This window comes from Pinus tabuliformis, chromosome 2_1 (assembly GCF_031772625.1).
Source record: "Pinus tabuliformis cultivar Carrire ecotype Pingquan chromosome 2_1, CPIR1, whole genome shotgun sequence".
NCBI classification, from domain to species: Eukaryota; Viridiplantae; Streptophyta; class Pinopsida; order Pinales; family Pinaceae; genus Pinus; species Pinus tabuliformis.
In genome coordinates this window covers 979,710,782-979,736,806 of record NC_142299.1, presented here as the reverse complement: position 1 = coordinate 979,736,806, position 26,025 = coordinate 979,710,782, and the positions used below count along the sequence as shown (strand labels likewise).

At 37.5% G+C, this 26,025-nt stretch overlaps 1 protein-coding gene across 5 annotated transcripts in view; it reads right to left on the bottom strand.

The window, feature by feature from the left end:
* Nucleotides 1-464: 464 nt before the first annotated feature.
* Nucleotides 465-26,025, bottom strand: part of LOC149203912 (uncharacterized) — a 387,797-nt gene continuing 362,236 nt past the window's right edge. For 4 of the 5 annotated variants that reach the window (XM_089403610.1, XM_089403611.1, XM_089403609.1 and 1 more), the window contains one exon: nt 465-726. The gene's annotated coding sequence lies outside the window, so the exon portion shown is untranslated. Of the gene's footprint in view, nt 727-16,230; nt 16,299-26,025 lie in introns of all 5 variants that reach the window. The other variant, XR_016253983.1, reaches the window with a different exon arrangement.

The following is a 26,025-nucleotide window of genomic DNA, read 5'->3' as shown; positions in this document are numbered from 1 at the left end:
ATTATAATTTCAAATTTAATTGACATGATATTTTAATATCATTGTGCTTTTTGTGTTTGCATTTGGTTACTATGATGTTGGAATTTTAATTTTTCATTTCAATTTTAATTGTTGTAATATTCTAATACATCATTGTCCATTGAAATACAAGCTTATTAGAATTTATTTTGCATTGTGTTCTTGCATTTATGTATAAATGTTTGAGAATCCAAAACAAATAAATATTGAAAATAACTTCAAATTTTAGCTAGTGTAATATTCTAATATATCAACATCCATCCATTGAATTAAAAGTGTATTGGAATGTGGTTTTACACCGTGTTCTTGCATCTATATATAAATGTTTATGAAATCAAAACAATAAGTATTGAAAAATAACTTCAAAATTATAATTTACATTAGAATTTGAACATTAGAAGTAAATGAAATACCATTAAAATTATAAAATAGAAATATAATATTAATCCATTGGTTAGTTTCTATCATGATCCAAATAGGTGAGTTATTTGTGAAACTAATGTAATAATAAAATATTTTGTTAATTTCTTTCAAAATCTCAACACTAATAATTCTTTAACACCTTCAATTCTAATACAAGAATCTTGTAGTTTTTGAGATAGATCTTTGGATTTTTCTGCCCAATTAACATATTTAATGGACAACCTCCTTGCTAATCCCGCAGATGACAATAGAACTGAATGAAACTTTTTCGCATCATCATGTCACCTATACAAACAAGAAAAGAGTTAGTCATTTGGAATACAACCCCAATCATTTGAATTATGTTTTTTAAAAACTAATTAATATATATATATATATATATATATATATATATATATATATAAAATAGGAAATTCTTGTTATTGAATCTTTGGTTTTGTTGTAGAAATATTTTTGGATGAAAATTGCCATGCATTAATAACAAGACACTTATTAACACACTCAAATTATGAAACCTAGACTCAATATTTTTAGGCATCTATTTTGGAAACAAGAAATGAAGTGCCCCAAGGCATGGAAAATACACCAATCCATGAACATATGTTTATTGGCCTTGAGAATAGAGGTACTGCAAGGGAGAAAATAACAAGATGTTGCTATGGATAGTGACAAAGCTTCTCCATTTAGAGTCATTGTAACCACAAAAACCCATGGAATGAAATTTGTTTGCAAACACATGAAGACAACTTTCCTATAAATAAAACATACTTGAAAATGATTAAAATGGCTCCATGAACATTCAAAAGACAAGTTGAAACCATATATCTAATATACCAACCAAAATATGGCACCACACCATGCAATGATTTTTCTACCAATTCAAAACTTGTTATAGGAAACCTTAGTTGAGATCAATAATGTGAAATAAAGCGAAGTGGATAACAAAAAAGCTCTTGTTCAACCACAATGATCAATTGATCTTGATTGTTTGTGAAGAACCAGTCCAACAATTATCATTAAATTTAATTATATATAAGTTTTTTTTGATGTGTATCCAATACTTGATTTATTTAATCTTTACTTTTTATTTTCACGCTTTGAATAAAGGTGCTTACCTCCATTAACAAATAAATAAGTTTGATAACTATTACAAATATATGTCCAAATAAAAAAATATATAATATAATAAAGGTCACAAACAAGTGAGACAGAAAATTGACATATGCAAACCCCTTCTTTGTGGGACAAGAAAGCCCTTTCAAATAGTGATTTGATTACTTTTCTATAGAGATAAACATAACCTATCCCTTCTATATTCGTAAATATGATCTCTGTGGAGACATATGTTTTTAACCATTAAGTCCACAATCATTCATATTAATAAATTAACGTAAAAAATACTTTTCCATGACTTATTCTACTAAAATGTTTATGCACATCCCAAAGGTCTTAAACCTAAGCTCATATAAACTTGAAGTATTCACAAATATCAAGTCCATAACCACATAAGCATACAAAAAAACATCATCATTATAGGAAAAAAATTTAAACTAACTTTAGAAATATACACTTCAAAGGTAATCATCAACAATTCAAATGAAATGTTTATACACATCCCAAAGGTCTTAAACCTAAGCTCACAAAAACTTGAAGTATTCACAAATATCAAGTCCATAACCATGTAAGGATATGAAAAAACATCATCATTGTAGGAAAAAAATCTAAACTAACTTTAGAGATATACACTTCAGAGGTAATCATCAACCATTCAAATGAAATGTAGGAAAAAAATCTAAACTAACTTTAGAGATATACACTTCAGAGGTAATCATCAACCATTCAAATGAAATGAAGTACAAGCAATCAAATTGTAGGAAAAAAATCTAAACTAACTTTAGAAATATACACTTCAAAGGTACAATTCAAATGAAATGAAGTACAAGCAATAAAATTATAAACACATAATCGTTATATTTGAAATCAATAAAGTGTTACTTATCTTTGTAATTAATCAGGTTAAATATGTTGAATTATACACACATAATCTAGTCTAATGGTCAATGGGTCCACCGCCATTATTAAACCATAAAAGTGAAACTAATGCCATCATATTGTAGAATGCATTTTGGTTTGCAATCTAAGACAATAGTAACATAATATGTATCATTTAGTACAATAGTAAGTGGGCCCATCACTGTTATTAACCCACTAAAGTGTATCCATTGCTAGCATCTTATTGAGCACATCCTAACTTGCAATCTCTAAACATGTATAGGTTGATCATTTTTTTTCTAAAATACGTACACAATATCAAAAGTAACACTTAAATAATGATTCATATTTTTACCTCCTAAACTTACACTAAATGATATTTAAGTCCTTGAATGAAGTGCAACTCAAAAGGCACTTAGGAATGTTTCCCATTGTCAACACACTGATTCTTCCTCACTTTATGTTAGTTCTTTTCCAGCATGAGGGAGGAACCCTTAAAAATATTGTTTAAGAAGTTCTTTAAAATTTAAAGAATGGTGGATTTCCAAGGCAAGTGCCTATCTAATTGGGTGATGGAGTAGATATCGACAACCAAGAGGGTGCAGACAGTATGAAAAGAGGCATAGATAAGGTGCTATAAACATGCTTTAACCAACCACATGTATCAACTTCACTATACAGAAAAATAAAGACGGGAATTTCCAAAGATTCTTCTCAAAGCAAGTACAAAATCAAGGAAGTAATAATGTACAACCATTAACAATTAAGGGACAACCACATATGAATCCATAAATGGAGTAGATATAGTAGGAAAAAATTCTCATTGAACAAAAAACCAACAATGCATAATTCTTCAACTCTGATTTCACGATAAGATTAAGAGGACCTAAATGTGTCACACATAACTTTTACTGCTAGCTAAGCCAACCCACAAAAGGTAAAGTAAATGAACACAACCATTAGATTAGAATAATAGATATCCCTTATTATGAATGATGATTATAATGAGATAAGGGAGGGTTTCATCTCAATCCTGATGTCGATGTCTTCTTATTGGGAAAAAAAATTCCCTTCTTCCAAGCTTACACTTGTAGATCTATACAAGTAATCCATTTCCATCAAATCAACCCAAGAAAACGAAAAAGAAAGATGACGATTGTCACATTAAGAAGCCCCTTAACTTCTTCCTCCCAAAGATATACTACTAGCCTTGGAAGGGACCTCTCACAATTCCAAACACATTATTAGAAAATAAATATTATCCTCCATTTATATCCTTCAAATCAAACCCTATTTCATAAATGAAATTTATTTTTAAAAGGCCTAGGAATTATTCTCCTCGAGTATTCCACTCTTTTTTGCCTTTTGAATGAATAAAATGGGTCCATATTGCCTTTTTCCATCTTTCTAATTCACAATATCCTTTTCAAGCATGCATTTATTATTCATTTGAGGGTTTGCCTATGTCAACAAAACCACGTGGCATCTCCTCATGTAAACATCTTTCACCCAAATATGTAGAAAATTCCTTGGACAAATTAATTTGACCACTATGCCCTCCTTAAAGGTGAAACATACATCCAAGTATGTAGAAAAGGCCCTCAATAATGTGTCCTTTCCCCAAAATACCTCAAAAGGTGAAATATGCCTCCAAATATGTTAAAATGTGTCCTTACCCGAAAAGTTTCTCCTCGAATGAGAAATATTCCCTTGAATATGTGGAATCTCCTCCATCAGAGTTATTTCTCATTGCTTATTGCCTTCAACACATCATACCCACCTCCTTGAAGAGGGTGTTCAACCTCAAGTGGGCCTTTGACCAGCCCATTTATAGCTTAGTTCCACATGGTACCCTCCCAAGTAGGATGCTCATCTTCTAAGGTTCCTTCCCTTCCCACATTCTCCAACCACATCGCCTTGAGCCCTAGGTTCAACCTAGGAACAAGGTTCTCATCAATGATGCAACAAAAGATGATGGAAGCCATGTAATAATGCCTCAAAATTGGTGTCAAGTTTACCCAAGCGGAACCTCAAGGTGAAGTGTCTTTGAAAAACTCTCCATCAATACCTCCCAAGTCTCTTCCTAAAATTCATGATTGCCATTGGACTTTGAGGATCTATTATGTTGACGAAAGAAGAAAAAACTATGAAAATTCAAAATGAACCATGCAGTTTCAAGGGATAATAACCAACTCCAAATGGAGATTTCTCTCACCGGTGAGGTGCAAGAGAAATCCAAAATATTTTAATATTTCAAAGTGAATCAAAGGGTTGGTTGGCCATGATGAAATGAATCAAAAACTTCACATCCTTGCCACATTATCTAAATTGTCTTTAGTCCCAATTCATTACAAAAACTTGAGAATGTCTATCTAACTACTCATTCTTAAGGGTAGCTAGAAACAAAGGTTGGACCCAAAATACTTATGACCATCAAGCTCATTCTTCCTACCATACTCTACAACAAGAAGATACAAATTTTAAGTGAAATCAGTAAGGCAAGGCAAACATCGCGTCATGTCATGAAAGACATGAGATCTCCTTTTCTATCTGGAACCAAACCAAGGCAAGCCTATGTCAAGCATCTTGCAAGCATAGGCTCAAACCTTTATGTGGCTGAAAACTGAAGTGAGATCCTAAGGATGGAAGAAAACACCAAGGTCACACCAAGGTTGGTTTGTGTTGCTACATGCTTCCTTTAACCAATATCAAATAAGGCTAGTACAGTCATCACCTCTTGCATTCAAAAAATGCATCTCACTATCTTGCCACAAATCACCTCCATGCATTACAAATTGTCTTCCCAAAGGTTGATATACATGTTCCAACAATCATCCTGCATTGATATCATGGATATCACTTGTCATAGCCTCTATCAATAAGGTTTGAGAAGATCACTCGAAGACAAACTTGTGAAAAGTTATTTCCTTTCCTTCTTTCCTTCTATTAAATCTCCACATGAATCGTGCCATAAAAATTACATCTAGAAAAATAAATCAAAAGATAATCTAAGGCTTGCTTCCCTCTTTTGGAAGGATTAAAAAATGCTTCCATACATCAAAGAGTGAGAATGTTTCTGTCCCAAGCATATGGAAACCTTGAAATTACATCACTTGGTTGATTTTTCATAAGTAAATTGGGTACAAGTTGAAGATATCCATGGCTAGAAAATTTCTACATATGGAATGTGATCATAATGCTACTTATGATAAAATAAATTTTACAAATTGATGAGGACATATGGATGACGCATAATATAAAGTGAAACACTAATTCAGCATATTTTAGTGTTCCATAATCAAAGGACATAGGATTTGCAATGTCTTCTTTATGCTCCATGATATGAATCTCAAGGTTGACTGGAAAATTGATAAAATTGGCAACTAGGGCCAAATCCATGTGAGTCATCTTATTTATGGCAGCTAATATTTTTCTTGAATTCCTCTCGTCGAGAGGTGTAGGATTGATCTAAAGATCATCCGATTCTGACATGTATTCATGGAGATATGAATTTATTTTTGTTATGTGACAATTCGTCAAGGTCGGCCAGCAACCAAATTACCCCCACTTGTCCTCCACGTTTTACCATAAATAGAGGTGGCCTTCAAGTCATTTGGTCACTCATCTCTTGTGATCCCTCTCTCCACTCGTTTGGGTTTTAGTGGAAAGAGAGGCTTAGAAGAGAAGGTCTATACGCTGCCCTAGAGGAGATGGCCTAGACCTTAACGCAGTCATGGAGCCTAGACCTTAACGCAATCATGGAGGAGAGCCCTTAACACTGTCATGGAGGAGAGCCCTTAACGTTGTCATGGAGGAGAGACCTTAAACGTTGCCCTGAAGTAGGCATATAGCCGCAGAGGAAGAAGACACCTTGGCCGCAGTTAATGAGGGATTTTATGCAGCAAAAGGAAGATCCTTATACGCTGGATAGAGGAGGCCTTAACTAGACCTAGATGCAGTCAAAGAGGAGGCTATTCACAGTGAATGAAGCATGCCCTAGCTGCAATCATGGAGGAGTCTTACCACAACAAAATGATGCCTAATCTGACCTTTGATTTGGAAAGGGAAAACGTCAAGCTTCAAAAAAAAAAGTAAGGCCTGAAAATAAGTGTGAGTAGCTTGTATGACATAAAGAAGAGTGTTGAGGGATATGTGTTGAAGTCTATCCAGCAAGGCATGCTTGGATAACATATTTTAGGGCTATGTTGACAATAAATGCAAGGGCATAATTGTTGTATGTTGCAGACCTTGATTTAGAAGTTGTGTACAATCACTTGGATGGAACAATAGGTGTGAGATCCTGAACTTGATGAAGGTTATCAACAGTGAATTATGTGGAAGAGAAATAACTGCGTTGAAGACCTTGGTTGGAAACCCTAAGTACAATGACCTTTGGAGTAGAAAGGGGATTGTTAGAGGGAAGATTATTATAGGCCTATGTTCAGTGACCTTGGTGGAGCTTCGTCATTGATAGAAGGTAGATTGATGAGCTGATCATGTAAGAGAATATGAAGGTGCGGACTTCCTTGTGAGAAGCAAAGGTTTACGCTGCTACAGGAAAATAGTGTTAGGCTGCAAGATATAACACCACATATGGGCATTTGAGGGCTCATATCATTAGCATAATATATGGAGCTGTCATACTGCTGAAGCTATTAGAGGATTGTATGATGCTGCTGTAATATGAGATGGACAGAGCTATTACCGTGGGTTGGTATTATTACGTTGAGGATGATTCAGCTAGCAAGGTGCGGCATGGTGATGGAATCACCTTGGAGAATCAACTGAAGAATGAGGACTGATAAGTATGCCTTCACCTGAGTTCGGAACTGTAGTCCTTGTCATCAGATCTACAACCTCATTATGTCATCTTCATGGTGAAGATCTCTGATGTCTGATCTCTTATTTTGGAAAGTCAAAGTGTTGACTTCAAATGTATTTGTACTATCTCTCTCTCTGCTAAACTATTGAAGAATATAAGAAGAATTTATCAAGGGTTTCCCCACATTGGGGTTTGTCCCTGGTTGGTGCCACATCTTGTGTCCCCTTGTGTTGGCTTGTCTTTTGATGTTTATATTTATGTTCTATCTGCACTTTACTATCATGCTAATGTGATTGCTAATCTAGAATTGATATTGCACTAATATGGAAAAATTGAAGTAAATTGCTCTAAGCATAGAACATACCTAAAATTAACATGGTATCAGAGCTGAGGTGAAGACAAAGCCCCATCAAGAGTGAAAGAGCAATCATCGAAGACAGTTGAAAAGGACAAAAGGCTCAATGGGTTCCTCATCCCACTGCCTGAGAGCAAGAAGTGTTGGATTACATGAAGGGTAAAATCCTTGGGCCTCCATCAAATGCACCAGCTCAAGCACACTAAGGGTGGAAGGAATGGCAGATGCTTTTCTTGCAATAAGTTTGGCCATTATGCGAGGGAATGTCCAAATAATAAGGGATACATCTCATGATGATGATCACAATCATTCTAGTGGCAACTTCAATGATCGAAGGAATGACAGGTACAATGGCAAAGGTAAAAGGAATGCAGGACATCAAGGAAATGGCCGACTCTTCAAGAAAGCAAGGAACTCCAGGTATGAAGAATCAAATGTTGTTCCTGATAAGAAAAAGGAGTATTATCTTATATCGGCCCTCTCCACATCTTCTCCTCTAGAATCTTTGGGAAACTTGCTTATTGATAGTAGTGCTTCAAGGCACTTCATCAGATACAAGGAAGTTCTCTCTAATTTGATAGAGAAGGAGACAATCGTGGAGATTATTCTTGGAGTCGATGCCACCTATCCCGTAAAGGGTGTAGGGAATGTGATCCAGGTGGCTCCAAACATAGGCAGAAGTCCCAGAGGACTCAGAAATGGTCAAAATTCAAAGTGCTCAGATTTCTCCCAAACCAACACCAAATTGAAGTGCTCATCACCCTAATTCTAACAGTGCGAACGACATTCAAATCTGAGCTTGTATGAGGGAGAAAGAGTTAGTCAAAGTTTTGGTCAAAGTTGGGCTGTAGGCTAGGTTTAAGTGTCCTACAAATTCACCGTCAAGCGACGTGGGAACCTAGCTCCCGAAAACGAGCGAAATTGTGGTCTTGTTAAATTGCCCAATATCCCTTATTTTCGAAATATTTGAAAATGGCCTATATTTAATTCAAAAAAAATATTAAAAAAATAGGTGGCAAGCCATGACCCCCGCCACCTCTATTAGCCCTCCCACAATATATATTAATAAAAAAAACAAATTTTGGAATTTGGGTCGACGGGCCATGAATCCCGCTGGCCCCCCAACCACCACACATGGACCACCTCTGGTGGACCCAACCCACACCCCAACTCGTTACCATATATTAAAAAAATGTGTCGTAAATAATTATGGGCTGGCGGGAATCGAACCCGCCCAGCCACGTGGCCGGCCCGCTCCACGGGCAACCCAACCCATGTACCAAACTCTGCCCAATTAATTCAACCAACAACGCCATTGTTACATAATGGTTCCACCATTTATTAAACCAACCCTCACATAAATACAATGTAATGTATAACGGTCAACCCAAACCTTAACGGTTATAACACCTCCGCTTCTTATATGTCACATGCTTAACTGCATGTCGTATCAAACAAAACTACGGCCTAAAAATTATATATATATATATATATATGGATTCTGTGGGGAGGCGGGATTTGATCCCCCGACCTCCCCTTAACAAATTGCCCAAATTACCAACGCACCAAACAGACTCCATTGGGAGATCCGCCAGCCCAACGTTATATAAACCCTCATTTTCTCAATGCGTGGAGGCCAAGGAGAGCGCGGAAACCGAGGCACATATTTTTTAATTGATTTGCAAGTGGAACCATGATCTTAGAAAAGAGCAGGCAGACCCATGATTGAGCCAAATTTCAGGAGGGCGAAATTTTTCCAGTGTCCAAATTGGACAAACTTTATGTCAATCCTACACCTCTCAACGACACGAACCTGATGGCACGTACAGAATTTTGATCTGAGCAACAGATCTTCAGATGACATGGTGGAGGTTATCTTTAAGGAATCTAGGGGTAATCTAAAAGATTCCAGTAGCCCCATATTTTCACTTTGTCAGAATTCATAAATTTGACAATCGATTTTACACTATTTGACACCACAAATCTGATGATGCAATCGAATTCTCCATTTGATCATTTCATTTTTCGACCACTTTTCAAAGTGGAGTGCAGGTGTCAGCATTCAATGTGCGAGCAGTCATTTCCATGAGATTCGACGCCACGAGATTGATGGTGCAACCAGATCCAACAGTTTATCATCCACTTCTTCAGATAACTCCTTGATGTGAGGTATATGCAGTGTGATCATGTACTTCTTTGTCTATTTGCTTGAGATGCATTGTGTCGTTTAGATACCTGTTTGATGTTTGATGTGGGATCTTGTTTTGTTCTTAATGTGAGATGTACTTATTGTCATGTTTTGATTGAGATCCCTTTGTCGTCATGTTGACCGGATACTCATGTTGTTGCCATGTATGTTTGAGTTGAGATCCCTTTGATGCCATGTTGGCAAGATGCTCATTATTAACACACGTGAAATTTTGTCATGCTAAAAGGAGTCCCTTTTTGAATGAGAGTTCCTGCAGCGGAACATCTCTTGGAGCCACTCCTGCGTGAGGCATATTCCTTGTATGATAGATAACACACATGCATGTACATCATCACTCTTTCCAGCACTTAATGCAGTGGCCTACACCATCTTGACACCGGGCCCAAAGACATAGTCCCTCCTAGACGAACTCCGTTATCAACATCTTGTGTTTTATGTTGTTGATTCTTGTCATGTTCCTTCTTGTTTACAACATGCATATATGTTCCTTTATGCTCTTTTAAATGCAATTCTAACAACATCACAAAAGTAAAAGATCTTGGTTAAATCCGGGAGTTGAGTCAACTCGGATCAGAATGTTACCCTTCAATTGAATCAGGGTAACACGATTCATTTACAAGAAGTTCTTTATGTACTTGATCTCAAGAAGAACCTGGTGTCCATTTCGGCAATGGAAGACAAAGGTTACAAGGTGGCATTCATCGATGGAAAGGTACGTGCTTGGAAAGGAAATTTTAAAGATGCTTTTACTCTTGGGTTTAGTGTTGGCAATTTGTATCAAGTTGCAGGAAGTCCAATGGGGACCATGTCATGTGACACATCTCTTCTATGGCACCGGAGGTCTGCCCATCTTCATTGTAAGGCCCTACCCCATGTGAGACAGATGGTGACAGGGATGCCTGAATTCAAAGAAGAGCATGAAGGTACATGTCCGAGATGTACCAAAGGAAATCTTACAAGGGGGCCATTCCCCTCATGTAATAGCAAGACCACAGATCTGGAACAACCCATGGGGTTTGAGATTCATGATCGGGAATCTCATGTATGCGGGTTGAAGAAAGCTCTCTATGAGTTAGAGCAAGCACCTTGAGCTTGGTATGAGAGGATTGATAGCTATCTGATGAAGCTGAGATTCGCTAGGAGTGAAGCCGATCCAAACCATTGCTTTAAGGTTGTGGATGATAGACCTCTCATATTGAGTACCTTATGAGGACGACCTCTTTCTGACAGATACAGACCCTCTCATTTACAAACATAAGAGGGAGTTGGATTCCAGATTTGGAATGGTGAACTGCAAGCCCATGACTACTTCGATGGAGCTTAACTTTAAGAAGTTGTGCGATAGTACTGTCGGACCTGATTTGGGAAATACCTCTGAGTTTTGTCAACTCATAGTAGCATTGATGTTCTTGGTGAACTCCCGTCCGAATAGATGTTTTGCAGGTAGCATGTTTAGCCAACATATGGCTGAGCCTCATTGGATTGGTGCCAAGAATCTTCTGAGATATCTTCGGGGCACAATCAGTCATAGATTGAGATTCACTGTCGAAGCTGTGAGGCTGCATTGTTATTCTGATGTTGATTGGGCAAGCAGTGTGGTGGATCGCAAGAGCACTTCTGAGTGTTGGTTCTCTTTGGGTTCTGCTTCGATAACCTGGATGAGCAGGAAGCAGAAGCTGGTTGCTTTGAACACCGCTGAGGCCGAATACATAGCTGAGAGTATGGCCTCCTGTGAAGCTGTCTGGTTGTGGAAGCTCTTCAATGAGCTGTTTGGACATGTGCTGGATACCACCGTGATCTTCTGTGACAACTAGAGTGGGATTCGATTGTTGAGGAATCTCATGTTCTTTGATCGCTCCAAGCATATAGAAATCAGGTACCACTTTATCTGGGATATGGTACAACGGGGAGCAAGAAGGCTCCAACACTTTGGGACTGATGTGCAGGTCGTCGATATTCAGATGAAGCCCTTGGGAAAGGTCAAATTCTTGACTTTCCGAAAACGACTAGGAGTCATGGAGAGACCCTCTCCTAAGGGTCCTGTATGATATGGATATTGAGCTCTGGGAGCTCCGGGGGGCATGTGGTACTTTTTGGAGCGATGAGAAACCATAAGGTGAGTGGTTCAACCTTCCCCTAGTGATTTGTTATGTACAAGGTGAGTGGTTCAACACTTCCCTGGGATACCCCATGGCGACATGTAGGCAGGATGAGTGGTTCATCCTTCTCCTACTGAGACATCCTACCCATGTAGTCTAGGACTCATGGGAAGTACCTCTCATCTGGCCAATGAGCAGGGAAATGAGGATAGGGGCCATAGTACTACTAATGGACGCATCATGTAGTATTGTACTTCATATGCTAGGATGATATTGATCCGGGATCAATTGGAACTGACTTTGGGTTAGTAAGAGTGGCATGGGACACTCTCTTTATTTGGAACTGACTTTGGGTTAGTAAGAGTGGCATGGGACACTCTCTTTATTTGGAACTGATTTCGGATCAGTAAGAGTGGTATGAGACACTCTTTATTTGGAACTGATTTCGAATCAGTAAGAGTGGTATGATACACTCTCTTTATATGGAACTGACTTCAGGTCAGTAGAGGATGGTATGATACATTCTCGATCACTTCTTCTTCTTCATAGTTCAACATAGCAGAGCAGTGCAGGGCATTGATGGCAGATATAGTATGGTCTGGCAGATGGATTAGCAGATGGAGTTCTCCCTAGTTGAGAGGGAGTGTTAAAATTGGCAACTAGGGCCAAACTCCATGTGAGTCATCTTATTCATGGCAGTTGATATTTCTCTTGGATTCCTCTCGTCGAGAAGCGTAGGATTGATCTAAAGATCATCTGATTCTGACATGTATTCATGGAGATATGAATTTATTTGTGTTATGTGACAATTCGTCAAGGTTGGCCAACAACCAAATTACCCCCACTTGTCCTCCACGTTTTACCATAATAGAGGTCCCCTTCAAGTCATTTGGTCGCTCATCTCTTGTGATCCCTCTCTCCACTTGTTTGGGTTTTAGTGGAAAGAGAGGCTTAGAAAAGAAGGTCTATACGCTGCCCTAAAGGAGATGGCCTAGACCTTAATGCAGTCATGGAGCCTAGACCTTAACGCAATCATGGAGGAGAGCCCTTAACGCTGTAATGGAGGAGAGCCCTTAACGATGTCATCGAGCCTAGAACTTAACGCTGTCATCGAGCCTAGACCTTAACACAATCATGGAGGAGAGCCCTTAACGTTGTCATGGAGGAGAGCCCTTAACCCTGTCATGGAGGAGAGTCCTTAAACGTTGTCTTGAAGGAGTCATATAGCCGCAAAGGAAGAAGAGACCTTGGCCGCAGTTAATGACGGTTTTTATGCAGCAAGAGGAGGATCCTTATATGTTGGATAGAGGAGGCCTTAACTAGACCTAGATGCAATCAAAGAGAAGGCTATTCGCAGTCAATGAAGCATGCCCTAGCCGCAGTCATGGATGAGTCTTACCACAACAAAATGATGCCTAATCTGACCTCTGATTTGGACAGGGACAACGTCAAGCTTCAGGAAGATAAGGAAGGTCTGAAAATCAGTGCGAGTGGCTTGTAAGATGTAGAGAAGAGTGCTGAGGGGTATGCGTTGAAGTCTGTCCAGCAAGGCTTACTTAGACAACATATTTTAGGTTTGTGTTGACAATAAATGCAAGGGCATAATTGTTGTATGTTGCAGACCTTAATTTAGAAGCTGTGTACAATCACCTGGATGGAGCAAAGGGTGTGAGATCCTGAACTTGATGAAGGCTATGAACAGTGAATTTTGTGGAAGAGAAATCACTGTGTTGATGACCTTGGTTGGAAACCCTAAGTACAATGACCTTTGGAGCAAAAAGGGGACTGTTAGAGGGCAGATTAATATAGGCCTATGTTCAGTGACCTTGGTGGAGCCTCATCATTGATAGAAGGTAGATTGATGAGCTAATCCTGTAAGAGAATATGAAGGTGTAGACTTCCTTGTGAGCAACAGAGGTTTATGCTGCTACAGGAAAACTGTGTTAGGCCGCAGGCCATAACGCCACAATCAAGTATTTTGTATGGGTATTTGAAGGCTTAGATCATTAGCATAATATATGGATCTATCATACTGTTGAAGCTATTAGAGGGTTGTATGCTGTTGTTGTAATATGAGATGGACAGAGCTATTGTCATGGGTTGGTATTATTACATTGAGGATGAGTCAGCTAGCAAGGTGCAGCATGGTGATGGAATCACCTTGGAGAATCAGCAGAAGAATGAGGATTGATAAGTATGCCTTCACCTGAGTACAGAACTGCAGTCCTTGTCATCATATCTACAACCTCATTGTGTCATCTTCATGATGAAGATCTCTGATGTCTAATCTCTTATTTTTACAAGTCAAAGTGTTGACTTCAAATGTATTTGTACTATCTCTCTCTCTGCAGAATTATTGAAGAATATAATAAGAACTAATCAAGGGTTTCCCCACATTGGGGTTTACCCACATTGGGGTTTCTCCCTGGCTAGTGTCACATCTTGTGTCCTCTTGTATTGTCTTGTCTTCTGATGTTTATATTTATGTTCTATCTGCACTTTAATATCATGTTGATATGACTGCTAATTTGGAATTGATATTGAGCTAATATGGAAAAATTGAAGTAAATTTCTCTAAGCATAGAAGATACCTAAAATTAACAAAAATAATGGTGCAAATTCTTCTTCTGTCAATCTCTCACCATCTATGTCATAGATGGGATGTCCACAAAAAATCATTAATCCATATTCCATCTGCATCTTCTCACCACAAAAAGAGTGCTCACATCATCATCCTCTTAGTGCTTTGTTTTTCATCACATGAGCTTGTAAAATCCCCTATAGTTCTTCATTCTCCAAGGGTTTCTAACAAGAACTATCCAATTCAAAATTTTCATCACATCAATAAGTTTGAATAAGAGAGTTACTATAGCTTACCAAACCCATGCACTCCTTAGAATCCATCATGATTTCTATTGGAATGCCCTCATGCAAGTGTATACTATCATCACAAGATGTTTATTCCACGATAATATGGAAAGCATGGTCTTCAAGGGACTCTCCTCCATTAAGATCTTCATGGGGTGCTATAACAAGGTCGCATTAGGGGAATTTTGAGGTAAGAAATGGGCCTCAAAATGAAAAATGTGCTTATAAAATCAAATTTAAAAGAGCCAATAGGATTCAAGATGATGATGTTAACCCCAAGGGTAAATATTTTTGGAGTCAAAAGAAGAAAATTATTTTTTTAAATTAATATTTTCGACTTTTCTCCTTATAGCTTTACTCAAATTTCAAGTGCATAAACTCTTTGGAAGCAGAATATTCTGCATCCAATAAGTGCCCACTTTGCATGCTTTTGCATAGACTCACATCGAGAAAAATTGAAATACATGAAAAATATGTGCTTTTTGAGAAGAAACACAGTTTTCATGTATTTTCATTTTTTCTCGATTTGAGTCTACACAAAAGTATGCAAAGTGGACACTATTTTGATGCAAAATTTGAGTTTGCATCCAACGAATTCCCACATTTGAAATTTGAGTAAACCTATAAGGAGATAAGTTGAAAATGCAATTTAAAAAAATAGTTTTATTTATTTTCCAGTGAAAATTCATAACTCTTATTTTATTATTTTTACTATTATTTTAGATTTTCCTTAGGAGGTCCATTTTAGACCTCAAAACTAATTTATCACACCTCTCCTAGTCCGGATTTAAGATCTCATATAAAAGTGGCACATGTGATGAAAAGGAAAGTTGGTGATCTAAGCATCCTCATGAAACTCATCTCCAACCTTCTTCTAGTTTGGTTCATCAGATTATTCCTTGATATACTCAACTAAGGACATCACCATCCCATAATTTATCATTGATTTCATCCAAAATGGCATCCATGGATTACTTTCATATGGAAGCACTAGGTAACATATCTCACTTTATATCGACACACATCACCTAGATCTTCAACTTCTTATTTCTCATAACTAAGGGCCCAATGCTTGCAAAATGCTATGATCAAACCTACAAATGTATATGTGTCCTTTGGAATAAAATATTCAAACCATTCCTATTTTTCCTCTTCCAAGGTACACATAAACATTTTCATTGTGAAATCCTCATGGACAACATGACAAGATCCGAAATGGTGTTCATGAAGGATTAATATGTAGTGTAGCTAAATCTATACATCCATGGAATTTTCCAATATTGTCATCCCAAATGGCTCTAGAAGCTCATTTGGATATCCTACAATATATGAAAAAATCAAATAAAACATACCATTTGGCCTCCCATGGGAGTAATGCCACGTTTCATCACTTTGAAATTCTCAAAATGAAAAATTGAGATGAATGTTTAAAGAAGTACCATACCTCATTCCTCATTAGTGGAGTTTCCAAGTGAGTCTTCAAATTCCTTCAAGTCTATTATATGTCCTCACCTATACAAATAGCAAGTCATTTTAATATCTTATAGAACAAGGGTTCATTCCATTATGGAGTTGCTTAATGAGAATAAGATATTCAATGAAATGCTTGCAATCATTATGGCCAATCTATTAGAAATGATGCCAATCTATTATCTCCCAAACCCACATGCAAATATATTCAAGTCCCCAATGGAAGTGCAATCACATAGGCACTTAGGAAGGCTACCCACTATCACTAGAAGAACTCTTCCTCTCACTTTGGGCTAGTTTTTATGCAAAATAAAAATAAGGAGGGAACTTACAAAAGATTGTTTAGGATGTACTTTAGAATTTAAAAGGTGATGGATTGCTAGTACCAATGCTTATTAAATTGGGTGACAATTAAAATGGTTTGAATAGTAATGAAAGGAGGCATAATTAGGTTGTTATAAGCATTATCTAACCAATCACATGGATCTACTTAATATGTATAAAATTAAAGGAGGGCCCTTCCAAATATGTTCCTAAAAACAAGTACAAAATCAATCAAGTAGTAATATGCAACTATGAGCAATTAAGGGACAACCACATATGAAACCATAAATGAAGAAAACAAAATGAGACAACCTTCTTATTGAACAAACAACCAACAATATATTTTTTCTTCAAGTTTGATTTCGCCATGAGATCAAGAGGACCTAAACATGTCACACTTAACCATTATCACTAGCTAGGGCAACCCTCAAAAAATAGAGTGAATAGTCTTAACTAGAAAATTATACTAAATATTCTTCAATATGAACAATGATTACATCTAGATAAAGAGAAGGTTTTACCTTAACCCTAATGTGTTATTACTAAAGAAAAATTTTCCTTCTTCCTATTGATTTTGTAGCTATGGCCGGTCTTCATATTTATTGTTTTATCCCTTGTTTTATTTGTAAGCATGTTCTTCATGCTAGAATAAAAAAAAGAAAAAATTGAAATTGTAAAATTTTTGGCTCCAAAAATTAAAGTCATCCCTCCAAAAAGGTCAGGTCGGCTTGTCCCTACGTTCACACCCATTCGGCCTCACAAGACATTATATATATATATATATATATATATATATATATATATATATATATATATATATATATATATATATATATATATATATGCCATTTTGTCCTCCAAGAGCAAGAAACTCGGTTTTTCTGAGGCAAGCAAATAGTTATTTCATAGACAGGTTCATTTATCATCTGTTGAAGATAATTTTGTGGATCTTTCTTCTATTCATGTAAGCTCTGAGGCATAATGAATCCTTTTCTCTGTGATCGAAGACCGAACTATGAAGAAGGTCAATACTTGGGTGGAAGGCTGAAAATGTACGCTGACCTAATCTCTGGCTAGAAGATGAAGTTCTGATCAAACATAACTCTGTGTTGAAGGGCTACTTGTAAGTGTTTTTTGACCAAATGTGACCAACGTTTATGCTACCGGTCAGTTTGACTTCATGACTTGATGTATCTATAGTGAACTTAATGACTTCTCTAAGAAGAAGGGTTGTTGGGTTTTCCCCATGTGGGTTTTCCCAGGGAAAAATGTTGTGCTCTTGTATGTGGTTGTCTCTTTATGATCTTCTGCCATATTGTCATTGTTGAAGTTCTCTGTGTAATTATTTTATGATGCATAATGAATATAAGATAAGATTTATCTAAGGAAGAATCATAAGAAATAATTATAAGATTGTAGAGTTCCTTGAAACTCAACATGGTATCATAGCTTATGGTGAAAGACCAACCCTGAAGCCCTAGTTCAAGAACACTTTTCAAGGATGAAATCATCTTAAGTAGGCCAAAATTTTGGGAAGTGCCCTAGTTTAAGTTTCTTTGTTGGATCTATTCTTGAAGGACCGAGCGACCTCAAATCTGAAATCTATTGGTGGAAGTAAAACTTTGAGAGAAGGTTGAAAGACCAAACCTTAGATCTTGTTATAGGGGTTGAGCAACCTCAGGAGAAGCCTCAGTAGGCTGAATATCTTAAATGGTTTATAGTATTATACACCTCTACAAGAGGTCGAAAAAATAATCTTAGAGGATTAAAAGGAGAAACCTCAGGGTCGAGGTTCTTGAGAAGCAAAGAGGACTCTTCCTTAATAAACATCAAGATATGCTTTGATGTCAACTCTTGAATAAGTAAAGGACAAATGAAATCCATGGTTAGTTGAAGGATGAAACAAATCTCTATGGAAACCATATGTTAAAGAAAAAATAGAAGCCTCAGTAGGCTGAAAAACATCAAATGTCTAATTCAAGAATTCAACGCTCCTTTGATTAAGCCACAAATCTAGTTTGATCAAGTTATAATTCTTGTTGGGCTAGCATGAAAATTATTTAGCTTATGATATGACTAGGTCTTGAATAAATCTCAAAATGTGTGATCCAATTTATCAGAACTTGTAAGTCGAATGCCCTAGAAGTTAACCTTAGAAGGCCAAAGATCTTAAATGGTTTATAGACACCTCTACAGGTGGTCGAAAAAATAATATTAGAAGATCAAAAGAAGAAACCTCAAGGCCGAGGTTCTTGAGAAACAAAGAGAACTCTTGCTTAATAAACATCAAGATGTGCTTTGATGTCAACTCTTGAATAAGTAAAGGAAAAATGAAATCCAGGGTTAGTTGAAGCATGAAACGAATCTCTGTGGAAACCTTATGTTAAAGAACAATTTTTGAGGCACTGAACTTATGTGCTAGATCAAATCTCAAAGTTTATCTGAGTGAATGATAAATCAATCTTAAACTTATGATGTTTACAAAGAGAAGCCTTATCTTGTGGTTTGGTCATCAAGGAATCTTAGTCATAATCTTAGAGGTCCGAAATTCCTAAATACAGTTACAAGAGACTAAATATGACTATAGTTGGCTAAGGATCATGATTGCATTAACCGAGCTTTGTTGCTACAATAATTGTTAAATGAGTAAATTGAAGAAGTTGAGTCACTTAAGGAGATGATAATGACAAAGTCATTCTTCTTGAAGATTTGTTGACTAATTCAAATTATTTTCTTTCCCTTGAAAAGCATAGTTCAGTGATGATCAAAATCGAATATGAGGTCTAGAAGGGAGACCAATAAAAGCTATAAGTTTAAAGCTTGAAACTCGAAGTATGAGCCTGAAATGTTTGATCTATTGTGCTACATCTTATGAAGGAATCACATATCAAAATAGTCATTCAAAGAAAGATAAGACCAACATTGAAAAATGAAGTGTGAATTTAACACTTTTGTGTTTCCTTGAAGATATTGCCTCGTGATCAAAAGAAGGATATTGAAGAAAGGCTTATAGAGAAAAAAACGTTGAGTCCCTCTCCAAATCTGAAATTCACTTGAGAGAAAAGTACCATGCACATATTTTGATGTGTTAAGGATAGTTGGATTGAAAGGCTTAATTGAATTGATAATGCTTTGTTGAAGGAGTGAGACTATATGATATTTTAAGATGGAGAAGATCTTGTAGATGTCAAAGACTATTGGACTTGCAAGAAGATGTAAAGTAAAAAAAATCTAGGGTTTGAAAGTATTTTGATTTCTAGGGTTAGAAAATCCTAGCAAGTAAAAAGGATTTATGAACAAACCCTAGGTCTAGACATTTATGCTAAAATAAGAAACCCAATCCTAGCAGGTAAAAGGGGTTTATGAACAAACCCTAGGTCTGGATGTTTTTGCTAAAGGAACAAATGCTAGTTCTTGCAAGAAAGAAATGACATCATGAAGCTGACAAAGTTGCAGAAGGATGGAAGAAGTCTAAAGAACAAGAGGGATTTGATATCCTCTCTAAAGATAAGTGTTTTATATCTCTCTTATTTAAATATTACAATTGTTGTTGATTTTACTAGTAGTTAATCTCTTGTCCTTGAATTGGTTGTGATTGTTCTTCCTTGGCATCCTAGTGAGAATTGTAGGTACATAATGAAGGTTGCCAAATATTTGGTAGTAGGTGGAAGGACAAAGAAAATATATGATGAGGACTCTACTAGAAATAGGGAGTTGTGATAAGAGATGAGATTTGGACTCAACAGGAGCAAACAAATCAACAAGATTGAAGTATGTCTTGATCTATGCCAAAAAGAAGTTAGTGGTGACCTCCAAGACAAAGTATGATTGGATGGTATGAAGTACAAAAGTAAAAGATTACCTCGGTAAGAGGAAAGAAAACTATGAAGGGAAATCTTGTTAGGAACACTTCTATTAAAAGGTTTATTATCTTTATGATCTCTGTTGAAAACTACATTAGGCGAATGCAGAGATTGACTTCGTTGATGAAGGAAGAAGTGTAAATAAAAGCTACCTCAAGCTTGTGAGGTACATGATGAAGTCTTATACTTGTAAGCAAGGCTTTGTACAAGCTCCTCAAATTTTGATACCACTTCGATTGATGGATCAAGGTTGATCCTATATGATTTATTGACGAAAGCATAAAAGCTCATGTGTCAGAGGGAGTAGCATTGGCCGAAAAGATTTGTTTTATAGGAAGCAGTGAAGGCTTTCTCAGGACCCCTTGCCTTAGCTTTAGAGGGAGTTGATCTCTCAATTCAAAGTAAAGGATTTTGACTAGAAAGTCGATGCACTTTATTAGCATCAGTGGCAGAGGGAGCAATCAGATTCGCCATGGTAGGATCTACTTCATAAAGAACGCCTAGTTAGGGTGACCTAAAAGTAGCCAAGATGATGGACCAAGTAATGGAATTAGATCAGTTTATGAACAAGCCAAGACATGTGGCTCAACATATGTTGGTTAACCAACATAATACAATTGGTCATGGCACAATCAATTATGATTTGAGAGATGACTCAAACAGAGAAGTACAACTACAGGGATTCACATCAAGCAAGGAGTGTTGAAGACATAATCAGTTTGCATATGGCTTTAGTTTGGGTTTCGATCTTGTGGATGAGTAGGAAGTAGACATCTGTTGCACTTAGAGGCCCAAGTATGTTGCAACTTGAATGGCAAGTTGTGAAGCAATATGGCTCCAGCTTGTAGGATTGGTTGATTAGGTATAGGTGACAACATGATGACAAGTCAAGGCACCTTGAGATCTAGCACCAAGACGTGGTACGAGAAGAGAGCAGTATGGCTCTAGTATTATCACGCGGATTGTCCTAGGACAAGCTTGAAGTGATTGAGCATGTCTCTCTCAAGAAGAGGGAGTGATGATATAATAACATTAGAGGACAATCATGGCCTTATACCTCTTAGTGAGAGAGAGTGTTGATATGACAACATCATTGACATTCATTCTCCCTCTGTCAAAGTTTTTGACCAATTGGGGAGAATGGTCTAATAGAGGAAAGTTATTCTTCCTGTGTCAAAAATGTTGAACAATTGGGAAGAATAGTCCTAAAAGCCCAGGATCACTTAGTTGAGTGTGTGGCATTCAACATCGTGCTCAGTCTCTCCAGTTTAGATGAGGAGCTCATTTAGAATCAAGCCCAATTGCTCAAATAGTGTGGCCTAGGTCAGGAGTACCGACCACTTGGGCTAGTGGTTCTGACCAGAGTTATGATTACTAGTTGATGTTGACATTATGTCAAATATTCCAACTAGTTGATGCTAAATGTTGTTCCACATGTCAGGGATGACCAATTGTGGCTACTAGTTGATGCTGACAATATGTCAAAGCGTCCAACTAGTTGAAGTTGATAGTATGTCAGAGATTCCAACTAGTTGATATTGATACTTATTAGTTCATGCTGACAGTGTGTTAGAGATTCCAACTAGTTGATGTTGACAATATGTCAGAAATTCCAACTTGTAGATGTTGATATTAATGATGATTCCGATGAGGATGTTGATGATTCATGTCAGAGATGCTAACGAGATGATGTTGATGATGTCAGAGATGTTGAAGAGATGATGATAATAATTTCAGAGTTGTTGACTAAGTTGTTATAACCCTTTCTTAGAGAAATTTGTCAACATGAGAACATCTAGATGGTCATTATGAATATGTCCCTAGCTAAGAGAGAGTGTTGATTTTTGTACCTACGGTTGGTCTTCATATTTATTATTTTAGCCATTGTTGTATTTGTAAGCATGTTCTTCATTATAGAATCAAAAAGAAAAATTTGAATTTGTAAAAGATAATTTTTTAGCTCCAAAACTTAAAGTCGACCTTCCAAAAAGGTCAGGTCAGCCTGCCCATTTGGTCACACCCATTCGGCCTCACAAGCAAAGAAGGTTTCCTGAGCCAAGAAAAAAATTATTTCAGATACAAGTTCTTTGATCATCTATTGAAGACAATTTAGTGGATCTTTCTTCTGTTCATGTTGTAGAAATATGGCGATAGAGTTGCAATTGCTCAAAAAATTTAATCTAAATCAACAGACACAATTCTACTCTACTGCTATGCGGAAATTAATTCACAATTTAGAAAAACATTCGCAAACATGCATCAATCACATACACAAGTACACATATTTATCTAGGGGAAACCAACTGGTAAAAACCCCTTAGCATGTTTGCATTAATCATTGTAATAAAAAATTGATTACAATTGCTAGCTCCAGCTTTGAGCTCAACCTGCAAAAGAATAATTGTTCTATCTATTGATTGACGACCTTTGGCCAACACTTAGCCACTTTATGCCTCCACCAGTCTCATATTTCCTCGCGCAAATACTGAGGAAATTGGCCCCTATTCTTTAGGAATTTCCTCCAAAATGATTGCGCAATTCCCAAGGATTGATCATTGATTGCATGCAACACTTGTACACTCAAAACTAGTCTACAATTGATGTTACACTACCTTGGAATATCCACCACAACTGAGAAATTTGAATTCCTTGCATGCATGAGCTATTTTTGGTTGATTGATTAGTTAACTGGATGATCTCTGAGTTAGACTGTTGTTCCACTGCACAATTGGCCTCCAACTACTTCTATTAACTATTCGAACTAATTTAGCTTAGTTCAACTAGAAATAACTAAATAGGATTTCTACAAATTAGCAATCACACATGCATAACTGAACTCCAATCCCTCTAACTCGAATTTACTAAGCTAACTGAGTGACAAGAGCCATGTCACCTCATTTAACCACCTCCAAGTTGTCTCCTGATGTGGAAATTTCGATTTTTCTCAATTTAACCAAGGCAAAGTCAAATTGAGACTTTCTTGCTACACTTCTAAACACTCCCTCTTAGCAAGAAAGGGATTCTCAACCACCCCTATCCTGCAACTGTGGAATTCGAACTTACATCTTAACGAAGTCTTTGTCAAGATGACAACATCTTGTTCCTCTAGCGGAATATATTGTAGCAACATTATCCTCCTTTGCACACAGTCCCGTAAATGATGATAATGGATATCTATATGCTTGGATCGATCGTGAAATATCAGATTCTCAGAGAGCTTAATGCAACTCTGATTATGAAAATAAGTCACAGTTGGATCCATCCCCTAGCCAAACAGTTCCACAAGTATCTTTCTCATCCAAATCGCCTCACATGTTGTTTGACTTGCAACCATGTATTCAATCTCTGTCGAGTTGACCGCCATAGACCTTTGCTTCATGTTGTACCGGGAAATTGTTGTGGACCCAACACTGAGAATTCCACCTAATGTACTCTTTTAATTGGATGGACTGCCTGCCCAATCTGCATCTGTGAAGCCACATAACATCACTCCCTCTGTCTGTCTATACCATAATCCATACTGGGTGGTGCCTTTGAGGTACTGTAAGACATGCTTCACTACCTTCCAATACAATTTGGTCAGCCTAACCATAGCTTGGCTCAACTGGTTGATTGCATAACACATATATGGTCATGTGTTCACAAGATACATCAGTGAACCCACTAGCTGTCGGTAAATGGTAGCATCAACCTCTTCACCTAAAGTGGCATTCTCCTTCCTCTAGTTGGTCGCTAGAGGTGTCTCCATGGGCTTACAACTCTCCATGTGAAATCTCTACAGTATATTGTGGCATACTTGCCTTGAGATACAAACAATTCCCCATCACCTTGCCATACTTCCAGCTCGAGGAAGTAGTACATGAGACCCATGCCTTTCATCTCAAATATCCTTGCAAGGTCCTCCTTACAAGAGCGGATTAGCTTCTCATCACTTGTCAATATTAAATCATCAACATATAAAACAATGATAAGTAATTTACCTTCAACCAAAATATGATAGAGGTTTGCATCCGCTTCACTTTTAGTGAAGCCTAATCCAGTGAGATAACTGTCGATCCGAGTGTACCAAGCTCAGGGTGCCTGTTTGAGACCGTACAATGCTCGCTTGAGGCTACACACATGAGACTCCCCATCAAATGTCTCAAAACCTTCTGGTTACTTGATATACACTTCCTCCTCAATAACACCATTGAGAAATTTTGGTTTTACATCCATCTGGTAAATCTTCCACCTCATTTGCGTAGCCAATGCATGAATTGATCTAATGGATGAATACCTTGCTATGGGAGCAAAGGTTTCCTCATAGTCAATTCCATCAACTTGAGAGAATCCTTTGGCCACAAATCTGGCCTTATACTTCTCTATGCTTCTATCTGCTGCATGCTTAACCTTGAAGATCCATCTCGAACCCACAACTAATTTATCTGTCAGTCTTGGGACCACTTCCAAAACATTGTTCTTCATGATGGATTCATATTCTTCCACCATTGCATCAACCCAAATTGGTTTCTCAACTACTTCCTCAAAAGAGGATGGCTCAGTCTCTACAAGCTCAATCATTAGAGCCATGTAGCCAATGTACCTCTCAGGTGACCTCCTTTTCCTACGCAAATTTGAAGGAGCTCCCACATTCTCCCTCGCATCCTGCACCAATCTATCAACTTCCCTGGTTCTTTTTCTACCTTCTTTGGATGGTTCTGCTTGAGTGGATGTCTCCACTTTGCCTCCTCTCTGATCCTCCATTTGTGGTTGCTCCACAACTTCTTGAGGCTCCTCCTTTGGAGCTAAAAGCTCATGTTCTAGTGGGATCTGAAGCTCCCTCTCAAGAGAGCATCTCATTGTTTTCTCCTCATCAAACTTTACATCCCTTCGCACAACTATCATTCTAAGGGAAGGTAGGTACACTTGGTAATTGTGTAAAGTTTCGGTGTAACCCACAAAAACTCCCAACTCTGTTGTCCGCTCAAGTTTATTTCTCGAATCTTTGGGGACATGGCAGTAAACAGAAGCTCAAAAAATTTTGAAGTGAGACAAATCTGACTTTCTCCCCAAGAAAGCCTCCCCCGATGTAATCGTACCAAGAATTCGATGAGGACTCTGGTTCTGCAAGTAGATTGTCGTGTTACATGCCTCTGCCCACAAATGTAGTGGCAGGTCTTGGTCATGTAGCATAGCTCTCGCAGTTCCCACAATGCTCTGGTTCTTCCTCTTAGCTACCTCATTATGTTGTGGGTAGTTGGGTGTTGTGAGCTCTCTTCGTGTGCCTTCTTTCGCACAAAAATACTTGAATTCATTCGAAACATACTCACCTCCATTGTCGCTCCTGAGAGCTTTCACCTTCTTGTCAGTCTCTTTCTCAACTAGTGCCTTGAATTCTACAAAATTTGAGAATGTCTCATCCTTCTTCCGCATGAAGAAGATCCAATAATTCCTTGAGAAATCATTAATAAAAATAACATAGTACTTATGTCTGGCAGTGGAGGTTGTCGAGAAGGGTCCACAAACATCAGAGTGGACTCTCTCCAAGACTGCATGTGCTTTGTTGTCTCGATCATGGAATGTGGATTTCACATACTTTCCCA